The sequence below is a fragment of the Melospiza georgiana genome, chromosome 8 (assembly GCF_028018845.1).
Source record: "Melospiza georgiana isolate bMelGeo1 chromosome 8, bMelGeo1.pri, whole genome shotgun sequence".
Lineage (NCBI taxonomy): Eukaryota > Metazoa > Chordata > Aves > Passeriformes > Passerellidae > Melospiza > Melospiza georgiana.
In genome coordinates, this window is record NC_080437.1 from 13,779,314 (window position 1) to 13,792,340 (window position 13,027).

General features: G+C 39.2%; 1 protein-coding gene across 5 annotated transcripts in view; it reads right to left on the reverse strand.

Moving 5' to 3' along the window:
* The window catches only part of ZMIZ1 (zinc finger MIZ-type containing 1), a 337,004-nt gene that overhangs the window by 206,804 nt on the left and 117,173 nt on the right, over window positions 1-13,027 (reverse strand). The gene's annotated exons all lie outside the window — the stretch shown is intronic.

The window sequence follows — 13,027 nt, forward strand, 5'->3', positions numbered from 1 at the left end:
TACTTAAGGTCAGAAGAAGTACTGGTGGCTAAAACAGTTTGCATTGGTTTTGTTGTGTGTCAGAACCCCTCTCAAGATAAGCCAAGAATGCTGTATACAAAACCAGTACTATTATAAACAGGCACAGCCTTCTCTAAATGTTGGTATTTCACATTCATTTTGGGAAGCTAAGCTAATGATTGCTACCTGAAGAAGCAGCTTTTGATATAGCATCAATTTCCTGAAGAACATATCAGTTTATTGAGCAGGGGTTTTCAGACTCTTATCTCATTGAATAGTATTATGCCTTACTTTTTAAATTTTTTTTTTTTAAACTACAGTTAAAATATTGAGATGCTAGTAGAAGACACTTCCTCAAAATCTAACTACAGGTATCAGCTGCTAAGATTATCAGGGACTCAATCTGTTTGCAAGTTTTTGAATATAATTAATACATTCTTTCTCCTTGGCATATTAGATCCTACATTGTTTCTAAACCCAGAGTATTTAGTAAAGTACTTGTACACAAGTCTCAGATTAAATCCACTACCATATGAATTTTTAATGCATATAGGAAAGAAGTTTTAGCAACATTTAACTATTTCTGCTGCTACAAATGCCTCAAAAGTTATGACTTCCAGATGTTACAGTGATGATAAGGATTAGAACACACGTCCACCATTTATGTCAATTTCTAACTGTGTGAGTAAACAGCTGAGGACAAGAAGGGTTAAATTACACAAAAGCCTTCACTGTATTCCTAGCAGTCTTAACCATTTAAGGAACAGGGCAGGTTTTTTCCTCCATAATTCATGAGGAAGGATTTATAGAATGGCTTGGAATATTGCCACAAGAAAACCAAGGCATGTGGCCTCAGAAGTCCCAGCATCACACCCATGGAAATGGAGGATCAATAGAGACCAATAAACAGGGTACAATGACAACCTGCACCCAAAGCAGCCCATTTCTGGTAGTGATACCATGTGTCAGCTCTATACAGAAAATATTAGCTACGGCAGGCCTCTTCCTCAGCAGCAGCTCCCTCAGTGACATCCCAGACACTCAAATGTGATCTGAAGTTACTCATGTCAGTGACTACACTGTCTCTTTCTCCTCCCTCCTTTTTGACCCAAAGCTATTTTTGAACTTGACCTTCTTTCAGTCTCTCCAGTAAGAAAAACCTTTGATTTTTCTCGCGTTTGGGATCATGATGGAGAGGCAGGCACTATCCACTCTTCTGTGTGTAAGAATGCTTTTTGCTCTCCTTACATCATCTCTTTGTCACTCATTTATTTACCCACAATCCACTTGTTTCATTTATTTAACAGATCACTATACCTGTATCTTTCTTCCACTCTTGCCTGGGAGGCCTCACAACACAAAAACTTAAGAAAACCATCTACTTCATGAAAATTAACTCAGCAGATGTTTCTGCTTTGCAATAAGTTACCTTGGTCTAAGTGGTTTTAGACCTAATAAATATAAACACACATGGAGCTATTTAAGGTATTCTGTCATTCACTTCACTTTTCAGGACTGAGAAGTCTGAAGTTCAAGAACATAAGAAGTTTGTTTCGAAGACAGCGTAGCCTTACCACACACATTTTCATAAGACACTTGAAATTGCAGACTGTGCCCGTAGTTCACGTTTCGTAAACACACCTACAGCTTCTACACTTGGACAATTACCTCACATTTCATGCAAAGGGCATTAGAAATATGACACCTGGGCTCACACATTTAGCCTGAAGCTTCAGGCAGATAATGCACTTTGTGTGAGTATGTGTGAATGCACATTGTCCAAAAAAGAATCAATTGCAAGCTTACAAAAGGAAGAAAGCAGACATACCCTAAGTACTGCTTCTCCATCAGAGAGCATTACAGCTACAAATATTCTAGTAGCTTGTATAGTATATTCATGTTACAAGTAGTAAATTGGGTTTGGATGTATTTACATACAATATAGTCAATTTACCAGCTACAGAAAACAAAGGCAAAACCTTCCCAAATTGCTGGATGTTACTATGGGTACATTCTTACACCACTATCAAAACTGAATCCACTCCATTAAACTTTTCAGAAGTCAAGCTGCATTTTGGCAACAAAAAGAGCAAATATAGTTGATCCCCTGGTTTCATGTATAAACCCAAAATATCAAAGAACCAGGTGGTTATTACTCAAAATGTTTAATAAGACATAATTTGAGATTAATATCTACAGTCCTACACCACACTGGATGAAGGGAACAATAATTTAAATGAAACTCCACCACAAACTCTATTTCTAAAACACCTTCAATTCATTATTACGATTCATTCTACGAAGAACTGGAAGGCAAACCTGATATCAGTTCAACTTCAAATAAACTTTGACAAGTTTATTATTATATTATATCAAAAATACTTTGACAATGGCTATTAAAAGGAAAATTCTATTTTTGCCAGACCTATTATTGAGCTTCCCTACCGAGGAACTTAACAAGTTGCTGGCTGATTACTTTATTGTGTAATTACTCAGAACTTATCACATACACATCACCTCATAAGATAATGTGGCTTGTCCTACAATCTTCCTAGTTTCATGGCCAATCTTTACAAGAAGCTAGAGGATCAGGCTTGTTTGGAGAGTTTCTGGATCAAAACAGTATCTGACAATGCTTCAAACTGATAGCAATCAAAAGAAGTCACAACAGATTGAATGGCCAAGGACAGTGAAGCCTATCCTCCAGATGTTTGCCTTCGTGAGATGGAAGGAAAACAGGCTTGAGCTGTGTACCACCAGTGAGAGCAGCAGGATTATTCAATTGAGAAAAGCAGATGTTGAACTGTCTAAAACTTAGTGCAAAAAGTGTTGCAGCATCAGCAAATACATTGAAAAAGCAGTACAAGTGGAACAGTAACATGGGCACCAGGCCGCTATGTATTTCTAGCATGCATAAACTGCAATACCTGGCATACAATATGCATAACAAAGATCTCTCCTGATCTGAACTTTATGGTATTGCTCAGTGCTGCACCATGATAAGTAGTACATGTCTCTCACTTAGGAAAAGAAAACCCAGAAAATGTCCATGTTAATTTATTTAACTAAATAGCTGGAATAAAATTCTCTTCACAAGTGTATAGCCTTATGGCATCACACATACTTCCTCAAGACCAAAACTTACTTGTTGTGGCACATTAAAAGGAAAAATGTGACTGAAACCTATTTTTATCTACAAGCTCCTGGAGAGCTAGTATACAGATGTACATTTCTTGTACTTGCATATGTAATCAATATTTTACATTTTCTATTTTTACTGTAAAATGACAGCTCACAGGAGTAACTGCTAACTGCACAGATCACTAGAGACACACTTTGGGGAGTTCTTTTTCTATGGACATTTTTCAGGAAAGCCCATTGCCTTTAACTTGAAAAAATACCCACTAGAAATGGTTGGACAAAACTGGCTTCCTGATACATATTTTAAAACAAAAGCAGGTGACAACCAAAGCAAAATCAAGGGAGAACAGTCCTCAAAATCTAAACTGAAATTTTACCCTCTGTGAAAGCAGTCTATATACATGAAAATAAAATTTTAGTCTTTTCTTATGGGAAAAAAAAGAAGCAGAAGGTACTGAAGTAATTTAAAATACAGTGAATAATATTTGAAATATTTTGACATATATGAAAGCAGTAGGAACAGAAAACATGCTATTGTGGGTTGATCCAGTCATCTCTCTAAGTGGGTATTCAGAGCAGAAGGCACTTATGTAGGCAGGGTGCAGGAGCCCAGCTACTGCCTGTAGCTCACTGCCTTTACCCCACAGTCAGGCAGCAGGAGGAACAGGAGCTCACCTTCAGGAGTGCTCACGGAGCTGTCGGCCACAGCCGTGTTTAACCTGCTGATCTGCCCTCGCAGCCCCCTACAGCCAGCTAAGGCAACGCTGCCACTGGCACAGCCAGTACTTCTCCACAAATACCAGTCCTGCCACCACTCCCTAGTAAGACTTTAAGATCCTATAAGATCTTACATATCTTTTACAGGAAAGACCTGTAAAAATAATGTCCAGCTGTCCAGTATCCTCACCACTCCTTTTCAGTACTGCTCTGCAGCAGCCAGGCACACCTCCTGCCCATGAGACTTTTCTAAGAATTTCCCATCACATGGAGTGCAGCAAGAATAAAACAGGTATTATCCTATAACAGACTTCTAGATTAGAGAAAACTAAACTCTTCCAACAGACAAACCGTTGTTGGGGTTCCCCCCTCAACTACCTGGAGCACAGAAAGATCACAGCCATGCACCCCATTCCTATGATGGCCACTCTGTTGTCTGGAAAGGCTGTGAACCCCTGACCAACCAGCATGTTACCTTGCCATTTCCACCATTGGAAGATAAACATCATTTCAGCTTCACTCATTGTCAGTGATCCTTTCTAATCACTGTTTGTATTTTTAACAAATGTTCCCACCACCCCAAAAGCTGTAGTTTAAACAAAGTGAAGGAAAGATGAGGGAAGACTGATGTGGTGAAATTTGCTGTTAGACAGCTAGGCTACTTGTGTCATGATTATCTGTTTCTTGCAGAAAGAATGATCCAAAGCTACTATTTACATGTTTAAACTAATCCAGCCCAGTTTGTCTCCAATGGTGCACAGAATAATCATGTGAACTATCTAGATAGCAGATCTGAATGGCAGCAACTTCTGCCAGAGGCAGCAATGAGCTGCTGAGAACACATGCTTTTCACAGCCTAATACTCCCCCTAAATTCAACCAGAGCTGTCTGAATGATGACTACATTTGAAAAGAGGTATCAAAATCATTATGACGGGCCACACACATGAATTTAGAAGGAATTTCTAACGCACAAAGGTGAGAGAGGCATTCATCTCCCTTACTATATTCAACCACAAGAGTGCCCCTGCCTTGTAGTGTTAGGGATCTGCTCTGGAAACACCCATCTTGGAGCTCAGAACTTCCCATCATTCTGGACACCTGCTGACACCTGACACAAAAGGCAAATACTTGAATTCATGCTTATCTATCAGTTGCTGTGATTCATACAGAAAATCGCCCAACCTTCAGTACAGTGCTCTCTCAGCATTTGAGCCATCTGTATCTATTATTCCCCTTCCCTTCCCCCAGGGTTTGTTGACCGTGCAAGTGATGCACAGGTGGTACACTGGGCTGAGACAGGGGAGGAACACTGGTGACCAAAGCATCATTTATTTTTTTAAACCCCTAATCTACATATTTGGAGAGGAAAAGAAACAGAGAATACACGATTCACCCTTGACATTCTGCCAGATCACTTCAATCCTGTAAAATGCCCCCTAATGACCTGAATATAATACCGTGGTGTTACAGTGTCACTTAAATACTGCAGGGTTCTTCCTCTGGCAGTGCAGTCTGCAGACTTAATATGTAATGGTCAGGATTATACTGCCACTAAAATATTACTTAGTGCTGATGAAATTTCAAATTAATTCTGGAAGCTAAATCATTATTCAACTCTGCCTTTGCAGAGATACATTCACCTGGTTGCTTTAATAACAGTGATTGTAGAACTAGAAGGTTGTTACTGTCTCTTCAAGGCTAGTTTAAAAGGAGAAGTAGCCTCGAAACTGTCAAGCAAGTTAATGCAGTGATGCGTGGATGTTTGCAACTAAAAAAATAATTTGAGCAAAAAATGGGCTCAAATATTAAGAGAGCTCATAGCAATGTGGCTCATGAATAATTTTATTATTTAACAATAAATTAAGATACTTAGCCCAGTTTTCTCTCTCTATACACACACACACACACATATACTCCCACGCTCCCATCCACCACCACCCTCCTCCACAGACAGAAGATTTCATGATAATTGAGGGGACTTATTTTTGATGAAGTAAACGACACAGCTGCTGGTAACTGATGAAACTGATCTTTGCCAGTGGAGGATGTGGCTTTCAAGTCATTCTGAGCTCTAGCTTTTCAAACCTAAATAAACAAACTTGAACTTTTTACAGCTCTGGGTTTCTTCTTCCTGAATAATTCCTGTTACTAGTGAGTATCCTGTACTTTTAGGTAACTACAGCACTTCAACACTAAGATGGGCCAATCCTTGACACTGCACTGGAGCCAGTGTACACAACAACTTGCTAACATATAAAGTAAGGGAAGATGAAAAACAGTGGATGGGCTAATCATAAAAGAAAGCTTCCATCCTCTGAATATTTGCCCATTTTTTAACATTGTGTTTAGATTCATTTCTGTTTCTCAGTTAAAATACCAGGCTGCTCACTTATACAATGAGGTTTCTTAAATCCGGGAAGCGTTCCCAAGCTATATTGGAAAAAAACCCCAAACCAAAACCCCCACAAAACCAGTGGTAAATGAGGAACAGCACAGGGCCAAGCAGGCTGAAAACAACTTGTGGCAGAGAGTCTAAATTAGGCTAAAATAACCAAACTTTCTCCTTATTAAACTGTTACCTACTTCCTCATTCGTTAATATTGTCGTTGTTTACACTTGCAGCCAGGCCAAAGATTTTCCCCTCCCTCCAAATATAATTTCCTGCTATTGACAGACATGTTCAAGTGCTGGATGTGTGTATGTCTACATGGCATACTGCAGGCAGAGGCGAGCCTTCTTGGCCACCATCCAAGCCAGCTGTAAATGAGCCAGCTCCAAACTGGAAGCTGTGTAAGCACAATTAGCACAGCAGTAAGCCTGATCTAACACATCCTGCCAAGAGACCGAGCTTATTAGCTTGAGCCCAACACAATGCACACGATGGATATGGGGCTTCTGCTTTGGCTCCACACAGAACATGGGCAGCTGAAGCACATCAAGCTCCTATCTGCCCACAAGACATGCTGGAAGTACATCTCTCTTGGAGCATACCCTCTGCTGCAAGGACCATCATTCCCCTCTGCATCAATTCCCAAAACACTCTGAGTGCTGTGAGCAGATGGAGGGAACAGGGATCTCCAAGTGAGAACTTCTGAGCAATAAGTCACCAGGGAGGTGTTTAGGCACAAGGCACCAAAAAGGCCAAAGGGAAAAGTGAGGGAAAGGCAGAGCAAAGCAGTGCAAGACTCTACAAACTGATAAAGAGCACTCCACTTCTGTATTCTATCAAGTCCAGAGCAATAATGACCAAAAACCATTACCATACTGTAGATGTTAAATGGGCTCTGCACAGGTGCTCCTACCAACAAACAAAGAATTCACTATTTTTGGCCGACATTTGAACAGTCCAAAAGAGGAATGTGCTCAGAGAAGGAAATCTGTTAACAAACTGGGACCCAAGAAACCAATGCCCCCCTGGTGCCATGGATTTTATTAAAGGAGTAGTGACAGTCTAGTAGTTGGCAGTAGTAGTCTGAGAAACTTAAAAATTCAGAGCAAAATGAGACAAAAATCAAAGGGTAGCAATGAAAATCATCGGGTAGGGGGGGGATAAAAGGCTTATTTTAAGAAGAAAGTCTGAAGAGATTGGGAATGTTTACATTTAAAAGGGCAGTAATAAAATGGTCGTTGCTGAACTATAGCAGAAACCAACCTATACGAGTGAGCTTCTGCCCACCCATTAGAGAGCACATGGGCAAGCAGAAATTCCATTGAAGTGCCCCAATCAAAGGCAACAAAGAAAACACCTAATTCAACACAATTATTTTGTTGCATTCTGTGTCAACAGACTGTTCTGTAGCAAACACTCAGGATCTTTGGAAGGTGGTGTTCATGCCTGTTTTGTTTTCCCTCCCACTCTACTGTAAAGGAGTATTTTTAGCTTTCAGTTTGAGCTTTCTGATGTATGGGACAGGTATAAGCAAGAGAGAGAAAGGACCCCACAAGGTGTGGCAGACACACTCCTCCACACATTCAGATTCTGCAGATTTACTATGTTTATTTTGACTTCTGAGATTTTTAGATTACATTGTGTATATGGAGGTTTTCCATGATTTGCTAGCTTAAAATATTTTCTTTGAAAAGGCTTAGTTTGATCTGGGGTGAAGACTACACATCCTCAGCTGACTACAAGCAGTTTATATACTTGTCCCTGACCCTTGCCTGATCATCAGTTTGGGCTAAACACCTGCTGGAATTTCACACAGAATTTCTCACACTCTAGTAACACAGATCTCAGGCAGATATATCTTTATGATCCAAGGCAGCATTTGAATCATGGATATGTGCTTCAAAGGAGTGTTTTTATTCCCTTTTCCCTATCCTTTCATAAGCTTCTAAAAACATGACCAAATCAAACCAAATTAATCACACCAGGCTAAGAGACACAGACAAAAGAAAAACTAAGAGCTGAAATTACACTTGCACGGTTCTTTTGTCTCGAGAAGGAAATAATTTTCTCTCTGTTTTCCCACTTGAAGGCCTGAAAAAGAAAGCTATGCTGTCAGAAATATCAAGGCCTAATGAAATGTGTCAAAAACCAGTCATACCTTGAACTTACTAACTTCAAGAAGGTGAAATAGAGAAATGTATTTAAATACTATTCGGTATGAAACACTTAGCAATAATACAACAGTATGATTACTGCAGGTTAATTTAGCCTTATTTAGATTTTTCAGTAATTTAAAAATACATATATAATCATCATCCATTGTTCAGACAGTGACAACTGTTCTGAAACAGGATCTCAATTTACACACACATCTAACATATCTAAAATATACAGTATACATATGTACAGCATATAAAAGTCAAATAACCATTCAGTCCCTTTACTTACACATACTTCCAGTGAAAAGATAAAATCTTGGCTTATAAATCAGCTGAACTAAAATACCCTAAAAGAACATACTTCTAATAGAAGAAAATGGCAAGGAGATAAACATGATTAAGGGAAAAGGGAGGGTAGAGAAGTAAAACATTTGCCAGTTAGCTCTGAATACTTTTGTATTGAACAAAAATAAATACTCAATCTGCTTGTTATTTCTTTTGGAAGTACTTCTTTGCAGAGAGGAATGCAAGTTAGCATCCTTTATAAGGCCATAAGAATCTGGTTCATACCACCATAAAGTAGGTGTAGTACAGAATACAGCAATCTCCCACACAGTGACATGATAAACAGAATCCTTAAATGCTGATTTGGTCTCCCTTTAAAGCAATACTTATTAAAAAAATAAAATAGGAAAAGAATCAGAAGCCATCTGCAAAGGAAGTACCTCAGACTCAAATCTGTCTACACTCACTATGTGTACATTGCTTTTTGTTTAGACAAAGTAAAACCAGGAGAGAATGCAATGTGTCTGCAGAAGGTTCTTCTATTTTTAACCAATACTGTCCTGCCAGTATCAATTCATCCAGATAGAAAATCCTTCATTAAAAATATAATTTACTTTGGTTGCTTTCCACTGTGTTGAAGTGACATCTTTCCCAAACGCTGTCAAAGGCCATTAGGAACACAGAGCTTTTGAGAACAAGTTTCAACCATGACACCCACTGGCCTCCCTAACAAAAGTTTCCTTAGGAAGGCTTGGGAATCCTTTGATGGGAAGGGGCAAAGCCAAAGGGCATGAAAAATATTATTTGGATATACATAGTATCATTACAAAATTACAAAAAATCTTTGCACTGTCTCATACAGGCAAAGTGACAAACCAGTGAAATAACCTAAGGAACAAGACAGAACTTTGGAACTTTTCACCTGAAACTTGGGGTGCTACAGCATTTTATTAAAAAGTACAATACTGAAGACAACTTAAGGAAGAAGTTACCAACATGTCACTCAGCTATACATATTTTTATGTGTCCACCTGGGAAAAACAAAAAACAACACACATACAAGCAGATAAACTCAAATTAAAACACAGCTTGCCTTTGGAGTCATGGCTTACTTTTAAAAAAGATGACTTATATATACAAGAGCATTTATATTTAAGCCAATATTTTAAACTATGTTTTTCCCTACAAATCACAGTACAAGAGTTTCTGAACAACTTCTTAGCTTCATCCTATTCCCTTCTCATTCAACTGCTCTAGCTAGAGACCAGTAGAGCAGAAGTCAGACAGTGTGACAATCTGTAGCAATCAGACATCACAAAACTTTGGGAAACAAAATGTAAGATGTACTTTATTAATGTAAATGATTTTAGACATTTCAACACTAAGAATATAATTCAAGAATTAGTCACACTTAGAGAATTCAGAAAGTTCAGTAGGGGACAGGACAAAGGAGTGAAGAAGCCCTTTCAAAGTGTAGAATTCAAGCCCTTGCTCAATTCCAGATCCACCTCTGCCCCTCCTCAGAGTGCCAGTTTGGGGCCTGAAGTTGGGAAAAAAAACAACTCTACTGCTTCATACTTTAAAGGGAAGCTCAAAAGACAAACTATGCTGCCTTTCTGTAACTTCTGATGCAATAGTCTGATTCAGCAACAAGCCTCTCTTGATAGGGTTATACACCTCCCACTGACCACAGTCTGAGCAGCCTCATGGAATACACAGGCTCATTGCTGGGGGATTTTTCACAAAGGCAATCTGGAACAAGCAGTTCCTATCTCTGGCCACTTGTTACCAGCTCCTGTTGCACTGCCTTCACCCCACCCCTCCTGGGACAGCTACATGGTGCTGCACAGAGGGACTTGGTGAAGTTAAAAATAGTCCATTCATCCTCCCTCTCCCTCCCCATTTTTGCCAGGTTATTTTTAAAAGAGATACATTCTCTGCTCTTGTTCAACAGGCAGCTTGGCAAGAAGGGGAAGGGAGGAGGAGATGCTGCAGCTCTGCCAGTCCAGGCTGCAAGAGGGACTGGAGAGCCCCTTCAGCCCACCTTGCCACTAAGACATCACATATCCATGGCATTACAGACACACAAAGGTCCTCATAATCCCAGTTTAAGCTGGTGTTTGCCAAGCCTGAGAAGGAGCATGTACTATTCCTACAGTTAGATGGAAGAGGTTTGCATAATCTTGTCCCTCACATCCCAGGAGCCAGAACTAATTCTGTGCTTTTCTGATTTGACTTGGGGATTCTATGCCACCACAGCAGGACTTAGGAAATGGCTCTTCACTGTAACCTTGTCTGAGCGCTCATCTTTTGTTTGCATTACTCTGCCTTGCAAGATGACAGCTATCAAGTCAGATTACTGAATGCCACTCACAGTGACACATGCCAAAAGTAAACCATTAAGACCATCTAAATAAGAGCCAGGCTTAATATGTAGGTTGCCAGGTATTACATCTGGTAAGAAATCATTCTAGACAAGTTCAGCAATTAAAAAATTATCAAATATTTTAACTTAGTTCTTAAAATTCACAGGACTAAACAAATAAATTCCCGAATTCCTAAAAGAACCCCGCATTTCAAGCGCAAAGAATTTAGGCTGTCAGAAAAAAAAAAAAGGGTTGGGGGAGGTGGGGGGAAATAGAGCAATTTTTTGAAAATCCTCCTAACCCCCAGTGTTTTTTCTGTGTGTTTATGAAGCCTCCGGAAATACCATGGCAAACATTCCAGCTCTACAGCAGCGAGGTCACATGATCCAAAGGCACAGCAGGGAACTTCTCTCCCAAGTTTCCTTACGGTAAAGAGAAGTGATCTTTATTTTATTTTTGAAAACAAGGGCCCAAGTCTAGGGAAATCTCCAGGAAATTTTCGAAACTACAGTTTTAAAAACAGAGTGTTTCTTAATGTGGTGGGGTTTGGTGTTGTGTTTTGTCATTTATTTGCTGCACTTCTTTGCCTGCACATATTACTGGTATTATCCAAGATGAGCATCTTATACCATTAGACCATATTCAGGGACCATTAAATACAGTATACCATTTAAGTCACCTCTAAAAACTACTTGTAATCTTTTAAGTAAAAATTACTTGTAACTACTTGTTCTCTAAATCTTCTATTAGAGTTAAAATCAGTACTGCTGTATTTATTAACACAGCCATGATCTTTTCCTGGCAAAAATTATGGCACTTAAAACCTCTCCCCCTTCTTGTCTTTCAGGATTATTTCAGCTAGCACTACTAACGAAAGGATTTATGCAAATAAGCTTTGCTAAACATGATTTAAAAAATACTCAAAATCTGAACCTGAATCACAACCTTGCATTTTTACAAACAATCACATGTACATACTTGGAAATAACTGAAATGTAGGAGTATTGATGAATCATAATGTAATAGGTGAGTATCAGAATTTTGTGGTTGTCTGAAAACAACATAGAAGAAAGCATGGGGAAGGCAAACAGTCCTGCAGTCGAAATGCACAGCAAATGGCAGGCACTCACCGCTAACTCGCTTTGTAACCATGTCAGAAATGCTTCTAATTATCAGAGGTAAAAGAGGGATGGCATCTCTGCTGGAAGCAAGTTTTACACTTTAGTCTTTCCTCTCCCTTCTTTTTCAGCCTATAAATATTAGTCTTACACATTTTTCTCCCATACAGCTCTTGAGAAGGTTGAGTTTTTCAAGGCTGAGAGCAGATAGAAATGTTCATCAAGAAATGCCTTGAGGTCAACTGTCTGAAACTCATCAAAGTGCAGCACTGAAAATATGGATGGTGGATTATATGAGCATGGTAAAGCAGATTTAAAAAAAACCAACAAAACTATGTTCTGATGATCAGTAACATTTTTTCTGTTTGGAAGTGGGTTCAGTTATGTACCCCCAGTGGTGATGGTCACAGGGCACTGACTTCCCCCCTAATTTCAGGTGCATTCAAAACAACTACAGATGCACGGAAGTGACTTTAGTGCTATTTCCCAACATATGGAAATCCCACTGGGATATGACAAGGATCAAAAATGGAGAAGACTCACACAGCAGTGTAAGGAGAGGCAGCTGGTCCACAAGAAAATGATGATGCAGGCCAAATTCTAGAGAAGCACTGAACTACACTGAAAATAATGCAGAGATGAGCTTACCTATGGCTTTATAAACTATTTAAAAATATCTTTAAAAAACCCCCACAAGCAAAGGAAAAGCAGCAACAGAATAAGTCTGCAAAGATTATTTTTCTTAAGTGAAGAAGGAAACAGATACCCTGAAGTGCCCACTCTGTGCTTTTTAAAAAATTCTGTACAGCAGCTAGACATAAGATATTGAACATATTATTGAAACTACTGC